Source organism: Myiozetetes cayanensis, unplaced genomic scaffold (genome assembly GCF_022539395.1).
Source record: "Myiozetetes cayanensis isolate MyiCay16 unplaced genomic scaffold, myiCay2020 scf3, whole genome shotgun sequence".
Lineage (NCBI taxonomy): Eukaryota > Metazoa > Chordata > Aves > Passeriformes > Tyrannidae > Myiozetetes > Myiozetetes cayanensis.
Genome location: NW_026087521.1, coordinates 55,944,045 through 55,952,086, shown reverse-complemented (window position 1 = coordinate 55,952,086; position 8,042 = coordinate 55,944,045).

Here is an 8,042-nt window from a genome sequence, read left to right as displayed (position 1 = left end):
CTTTTAAGCTGAAGGGGAGCTCAGCAGAAAATGTTGTAGCAGAAATGGACAGGCTGTGGTTGCTGCACAGGTCCTGTGTCCCTCTCGCTCCCACTGTTGTGGCCAGGTTGGGTGCTACCACGGGCACTGTCCTCACTCTGTCCACAGGGAAAAATAGGGCTTACAAAGGTTTTACCGAAGGTTGTAAAGTTCTGGTGGGGCTGGACCTCACTGGGAGGAGAAAGACAACTGAGGAGATCAAACACCAGTCTTGTAGCTCTTTAAGAAGATCCTCGGGTCTGATTCTCTAGTTTGGCTTCAGACTTTCCTCCACACTATGAACATGCTTGGTGATTGCTGGAACGTGCAATGACCTGGTGTTTGTGTCTGCACTGGATGCTGGATTGCAAAGTCAACCTGACCTCAAACCTGACTCACCACTACAGACTTGCCTGTGACCTGGACTTTTGGTCAAACTTGGCTCCAGTCACTGGACCCTGTCTGCTCTCCTCCCCCAGGGTCTGTGGCACTGTGCCAGGGCTGACCAGCTCTGCTCCTGCCTTGCCACCAGCCTCAGTTCCTGTCTTTCCCTCCCTCAGGGGAGGGGAACCTGCCCTTGCTGCTCCCTGGCAAAGGCTTTCCCTCTGATCTAAACAAAAGAACACTGAAGTTTCTAAAAAGCAATATATTTAAAAAAAAAATACAGGAAAAAAAAGCAACTCATTTTTTCCCCCTAACTTTCTCAAGAAGGTATTTTGAATGAGAAGTTTCAGGAACAAGTAATCCCAAGAAGGGCACCTGGTCTGGAACATTTCGCCCCACTGGCTGGAACGTGGCAGGTCTAAAAATCTGCCCTAAGTGGGTCCAATATTTGTATAAATACTTCCCTGGCATTTTGCAAGAAATGGGTGCAGGGGATGAGGAGAAGCATAGAAAGAGGGGACTAGGTAAGTCAGTGAGGCATCGAGGAGGAGCTAGAGGAAGCAAAAGGAGCAGGTCAGTCTCTCCTCTGCAGGAGCTCCAGTCACTCCTATGAAAGAAACATGAACTGAAAACTGACTCAAGCTGTGCAAGAAGATCAGACTCACCACCAGGGTGTAAGAGAGCAGTCAGGAATTTCAAGTGGCATCTTGACCAGTCGCACTCAGAGCTGATGTACTTTTGGGAAGTATGGATGAACACTGGTTTAGAGAGCTAAATATTATTCCTGCTATTGCCATGGGACTGTTTATGCAAATGAATGTCATGCAAAAAGGGTTCAGCAAGAATGAAAAATATGACAGCCTACAAGACACAGCACTGAGTAGGGTAATAGAAGTGAAAAGGACTCTTAAGTCAGATTCCTGAACTTAAGCCTTTGTTTAATCTCAGTGACTGATTTAACTATGAGGAAAAGAAAGCCTTTGTTCATGAGGTATTCTTTTGTCTTTAACTGCAAAAGCTTCTGCATGTGAGACACAAAATTCACAGATAAACACTGAGAAATACTAGCACTGGTGTTTCTTATATTTGTGGTTCAAATGTAAGTTCAATACGCACATATACCATCTTGGAAGTAAAATGCAGCTGATAGTGCTTAAAGCAGCTGTAACTTTCCCTTCCCCACATACTAGAGAACTGAAAACTGGAGACATCCCTCCTTGAAAAACTAAATATTTTCAAAAATACTTACTTTACTGTGTTATGTTCAGTAAATATTTTTTTGTTTATTTTTTTGTTTTGTTTTTTTCTTTCCCTTTCTTCCTTCTCGCATTCACATGCAGCATAGATCATTTACAAAGAGAATTACAGGTGGCTTCTTGAGAATAATGAACCAGGAGAAGAAGAAAGGAACAGCAGACTTAGGATGTTTTCTATTTACAAATCCTAACCAAGAAGTTTCTGTTTCCTCTCATGCAAATTTACAAAACTATCTCGTCTTGAAAACAACAACCAAACCACAAAACCATTCTGCTACTACTTTTCCAACCTTACTATAAAATAATTCAGATATTGAATACCCTAGTGCTTTGGGGCTTGTTTATTTTTTCACTTGTGTGTTGTTAAAGAACAAGTTTTGTAAGGCTGACCTAATCTATCTGTGATTTCTTGTGGGACTCTTGAATGGAAGTGCTAGGGAGAAAAAATCTTTTATGTGGCTTTCCCTTCCCCATTTCTTCTTTCCCAATCTAGAACCATCTGACCAAAGCTGTAATTGCGGTGTAATGGTGTCAGTGACTTTATAGAAGGAGGTTTCATCACAATGTTCCCTCTTCTTCCCAAATCTTGAGTAAGAAACCACTATAAACCAAAGAAAAAAACACTTCAGAGCAAGGTGAGGAGAAGCCAGAAAATGGTTTGTGATGGCAGGAATTAGGGGAACTTAGTTGAAATTAGGGATAGCAATGTGTATTGCCATCACTCCATGACTTAATAAACTTCAACAACAAGCCTGAGTATTTTTAAAGGTCTTTGGGGCAGCAGAAAGAGAGTTTCAGATCTCTGAAAACACTGAAGTTTACTGGGGAGTTTCCATCAGATTACCAGCTGCTATGGTTAAAAACAAATCCTGTCATAATCTACTTTGTTAATTGTTTTGAAAGAAAAAGAGTAGTACTTGTAGACAAAAATCTTATGTAGGTCACTAAGGTTGCAAAAAATACTGTGTAAATGCTGTCATAAAACCAAACAAAGCAAAATTATTCTGCCGTGAATAACATGTGGTTACCATTTGTTTACAATTTAGTCCAGCTATCAAAACAAGCTAAACATCTTGCTAAATGGTTCACAGTCATTTTAGAAAGAACACAGATTAGGGGAGGTATATCCAGGATTTGCTCTTCTAGTGTCAGCAGTGCTGCTGAACCTCTGCTCCCTCTGCCTGGGCAATAGGCAAGCTATGCAGGCGAATTGTCTATGCTCCTCACTGTGCTGTCCACTGGCGAGCTGATCCCACTGAAGCCATCCCAATATTTTAAAAGAAAAGAAAGAAATGCAGTGAATTCCCTCTTTGTTTCATTTAATTCTTTATGATAGAAAGAATTTAGAAAGAAGAGTTGGATCTGGGGTTGACAACACATCATTTTCTTAGTACACAAACGACTTAAGATCAGCAATTGTAACTTGTCTGGAGGATAAACAGGGAAATATTTTGCACTGAAGAGCTGTTGGAAGTGATGTGCAGAGGGGGAACGTCTGGTCGCCTGTGGAGGCTGAAGAGAGGCTTGCTTCAAAGCCAAGTTTCAAATATCATCTGTTTTCACTATAACACCATGTAACAAAACAAGCCTCAGTAAAATTTTCATTTAAGTGAGGGAGAATTTAATTGTTTTGTGCTTTTTTTCACTGTCATTTCTTCTCTAATTCAGAAAGATGTTTGAAGGAATTTTGTTTGTTTGGATCTTGACTGTAGATAAAAAATGTTCACTGTCCAGGAAGAGATGAAGTGTTGCAAATTGGAACTAAAAATATAAACATGTTGGGAAGTTAGGGGTGCGTATGTGAGAATGTGCATGTGTGGATGCAGGTTTTTTGTGATGTGAAAGAGCTTATACAACAAAAACTTTCAAAATCTAAGGATAAAGATTCTGTCCACGATGAAGCATCAACAAAAGTTTTTTTTTTCTCCCCAGTTCACTGTGTTTTCATAGGTAGGCTAGACAAAAAGAGATCAAGCAAAACTATTAAGTGAAGACTGGCACTAAAGAGAATTTGCTATGCAAACCTAAAATCACAAATGCTGTCTATCTTCTAGCTAAGCTCAGGTGAATGTGTTATGGGAGAAAGGACATAAAATGCATTCTTGAACAATTGCTTGCCACTGACAGATAAAAAACCTGACACAGATGAGCAAAATGACAGCTGATCCCAAGTTTCACTCTTACAGCAGGACATTGCTCTTGGCAGGTGATTCCTGCGTGATAAAGAGGCTCCCACAACAGGGATACATACTGAAAAATTGCTGAAGTATGGGATCCAAAATTGCATGGCTGCTACCTGAACTGATTGTGTGACATCAGTTGTGGCTGTGGCTTGACTGTGTGCTCTGTGTGTGAATAAAATGGTAGTTTGGATGCCCAGCAGAGGCATACTAAAAGCTAACAGACACACACAAATTACAACCTCTTTTCAGAAAGGCAAAAGGAAGCTCTTTCAGGGCCAGGTGGGGCTCATGGCTTCTGAAGTCAAGTTTTTGGGCCAGCAGAGCCCCCATTTTATATCATCTGGCAGCCCCTGCCTAATGAAGCACGTCCATTACTTATCACACTGTCCTAGCAAAGGCATCTGAGGAAAGAATCCAGTGCCAAATACTTGGGCAAGATTGAGCAATTCAGTCCCCTGGAGAGATGAGATTAGCAACACAGGGAGCAGCAGCCAGCTGGGACCGGAGGATGGGTAGATGCATTTGGTACTGCTGGTGGCTGAGGCTCATTGCAATGCCTGGAGATCCTGGGGAGAGTAACAGCATGTAATGGAGCAAAGGGATGGATGCCCAGGAGAGACAGGTCCTGGAAAAAACAGCTAGTGCAGGGTGTGCTGATATGTATGACGATATAAGCACAATGATTGAAATGGAAAAAAACATCCAGAACAGGAGAAAGTCAAATTCAGTTATGCAACCCACTGTTTATACAGCAAAAAGGAAAGTTTGTACTCCCACCTGATTTCCTGAGGACTGCCTTACACAACACCAGCACAGCGTGGTCCACTTGTGAGCACAATATAAATAATTCCCAAAGAGAACTGTCCTATTGTTCCTGTCCTCTCTGCCAAAGCTTCAGTCACCACAAAAGCAGAGCATCTCTCTTGATCCAAGCTGGTCACATTTTGAAATGTTTTCTGGTAACTGAATCCTTAGAGCAAGAAGTTCAGGGAAATGAACAGAATTTGATTTCCTAGGGAGCTCGAGCACGTGCCTGACTGGCTTTGATTTCTAAGATGCAATCTCTATATTTCCTACAGCAGGGCTACAGACCACAGCCTTATGTTCACAAAAAGCTATGGAACACAATGGAAACCCTGTTTAACTGCACCTCAGCTTCTAGCTGCTGCTAAGATCAGTTGCCACTGGTTATAATCTCACTGGCAATTTATCAGTGTTGTGCTGTCCTGCTGATTGACACAGGGCTTGAATGAAGAAAATCCAGGTGACAACCCTGTATTTGAGTTAGGGCTGTGACCAGAGAGGTCTAAAAGCTTCTAACTCATGAGGGGCCCTAACCTTAGGGGAAAAGCACGAATGAGTACTGGGTAGCATCTCTTTCTGTCACGGACCACTTGGGGTCTAAGAAGGCTTCAGCCAGGGATGCTTCAGCTCAAATACTCTTACATTATCTCTCCTGTTTACTTAGTTATTTATTTTCATCAAACCCATAAGGACCCTGATCTTTGAGATGTCTTGCTCTCCCCAGCAGCCAAATGTGACTGAAACTAGCCAGTATGTTCTGAAAGTTGAGGGAAACTAAGGACAGACACATGTATATAGTGATGGTTTTCCCATAGTAAATCCAGCTGAAATACTTTCCTCTATTAAAATATAAAGAAGCCATTGGAGTATTCCTATAAAATGGAAATGCTCAAAAAAGAGCTTGGTTTTAAATAGGGTAACAGGTCAGCTCAGCAATGTTTGAAGAGCAAGGATGCCAGGACGCTTGAAGAACAGTAACGAAGCCTCACATGTACAACAGAGGAGGAGGCAAATACGAAGCCAAATATGAGGCAAGGAGAAGTTACAGTAAGAAAAATACTACTAATAAACTCCCACCCATGATATTTTAAATGTATTCAGCTGTTTTGAAATTTTCTTCTTGACATATGCTTTTATGCAGGCAGACAAGCTATTGAGATCAATTTCCTAAACCACATCAAAGACATGATAAGGTATTACAGACCTAATTCATTTCTACAAAAATACTGGCTGTCCCATGAGGAAAAAGCCAGTGATGAAACAACTGAGAAAAATGCTACTCATTCTGTTTATTCCCCTCCCTACTTCTGATCTACTTTAAAAGTAGGTGAACTGGATCTCAGCACGCAAAAGTATTCCTTTTTTAAAAGCTGTTGGGAAGCATTAAAGAGAAATCAGCATCGCAAGATGTTCATTGTGAACATCTTATGTTCTTATCGAAGAAGGATTCCCCATGCCCTGGAAAAATGGTCCAAACTCTGCTACAAGAAATCCCACCAGGATTATGGAATCTGCTGGGAGCATGGGATCAACTGAATGCTAGAGAACATTTGTTTGAAAGCAAAAAGGATAATCACAATTCTTAGGAGAGTTATTATTTAAAAAGGACAAGGTTTTTTTTCCACTGTCCAATTCTTCACAGTTTGTTAATTCAAGTGTACTCAAGTTCTCACCACTACAAGTGACTTTAAGGATAAGGTTTATTAAACAGTTCATGGTAATCACCTATAAAAACAACTGTTCCTATAAATGTAAAAAATTACTCTCAAATCCCTTTCTTCTGCCCTGTATTTTCAGCACTCAGGCACATACTCTTTTCAGTAAAAGACAGGTCCCAAGCTTAGCACTCACTTTACTTCAACTTCTGACTCTACAGACCAAGACAGAAGCGATAATTTCTACTGTACATATATTAGAACATACAAGAGTTTGAAAAGCAAAAATTTATTACCTAAATCAGGGATTTATTTACCAATTCATTCCTTCAGGGAGAGGGCACCAGTTTTGAAGTCTGAAGCAAAGAAAACCAACTGTTTGCAAAGTGAATGTTTATTAAGACTTTTCCTTTCAACCTATTAACCTGAAAATGGGAAATACACTGAATGAGTAAATAATCCACTAGTTTAAGATCAAGACATTGCCTTAACTTTTTTTTTTTTTTTTTAATGCAAATAAAAATGAGTGCTTTTTGCTACATCTGCTCTCACCCACTGACCTGCATTTTAATTTATGGCCATTTCAACTAGTTTCTTCAGAATGTGTATAAGTATTTGCAGACACATCCTTTGCTAAGCTTGTTTCTGTCGCTCATTTTTTGTATAGTCTGAGGTATATTATTTAAATTTTCTGCTTGGTTTCCCTCATAATGAACTAACCCATGGAGCTCCCTTAAAACAATATTGTATTAGCAAAGTTAGACAGTCAAAAACAAAGCAGGAATATCCACAGCTTCCTGAACTAATGCAAATATTTTTGGAAGCACTAGCAAACTTGTAATTTAGCACCGAACATCAGTCTCTGCTCACAGCTGGAGTAAAATCTTGGTGTCAGGAAAAGGGACTGCCGGAACACTGTGGTGTTCCTCACATCTTCCCTTGAAGCACTCTACTGATTTTTACCAGAGACAGAAGTGCAAAATTAAGCAAGCCACAGGCCCCAGCTAATGTGGCAGTTCCTGTTTTGCTTGTAAAGTGGCCTGAATGAAGACACCATTACACGAAGCAGCAGAGTAACGCTCTGGACACTAACGCCAGCTTTTGACCTGCAGGCGTCTCAGGCAACAGGATGTCAAATGTTTTCCAGGGTAAGAAACTACACATCCTTTTTTTGCAGACAAATCCATTGTAAGACTGTTACCTCATATCAGCTTTTCAGAGAGAAAACTGGATTCCCAGAAAGATTAAACCTGTGATAAACTTAAGTTTCATGTTACACAACACTATGGAAAGCAAAATCAACCTGATCACATGCAACTCAAAGTTCTGATCTTAGTGATGTTCTCTTTCTCCACGTATAGGCTATAGCTTCTTATAATTTTTTTTCACAAAATGTCAAACTATACTCACTATAACTCACTGGTGTAAATAATACACACTGGAAAGAAAAACAGGAGAGAGGAAGAGACTCAGCTTGGAAAAAGAACCATCAATTTTCTTTTCAAATGTATCTGAACAGAAGAGTTGAGAGGGAACAGATTAATGATTACAAGTGCTAAACCAAGACTTCACTATCAAGTTATTATCATGTCCAGATGTTGGCTTTGCCTTTGACAGTTTTTTGAAGTTTCACTACATAAATACAGATATGCATCTAGTCTAAGGGCATCTACATGCATTTAAAACGCCTGTAATGCCTTTAAGAAACTGGCCTTCATGCATTCTGCACTCCTGTTCACCCT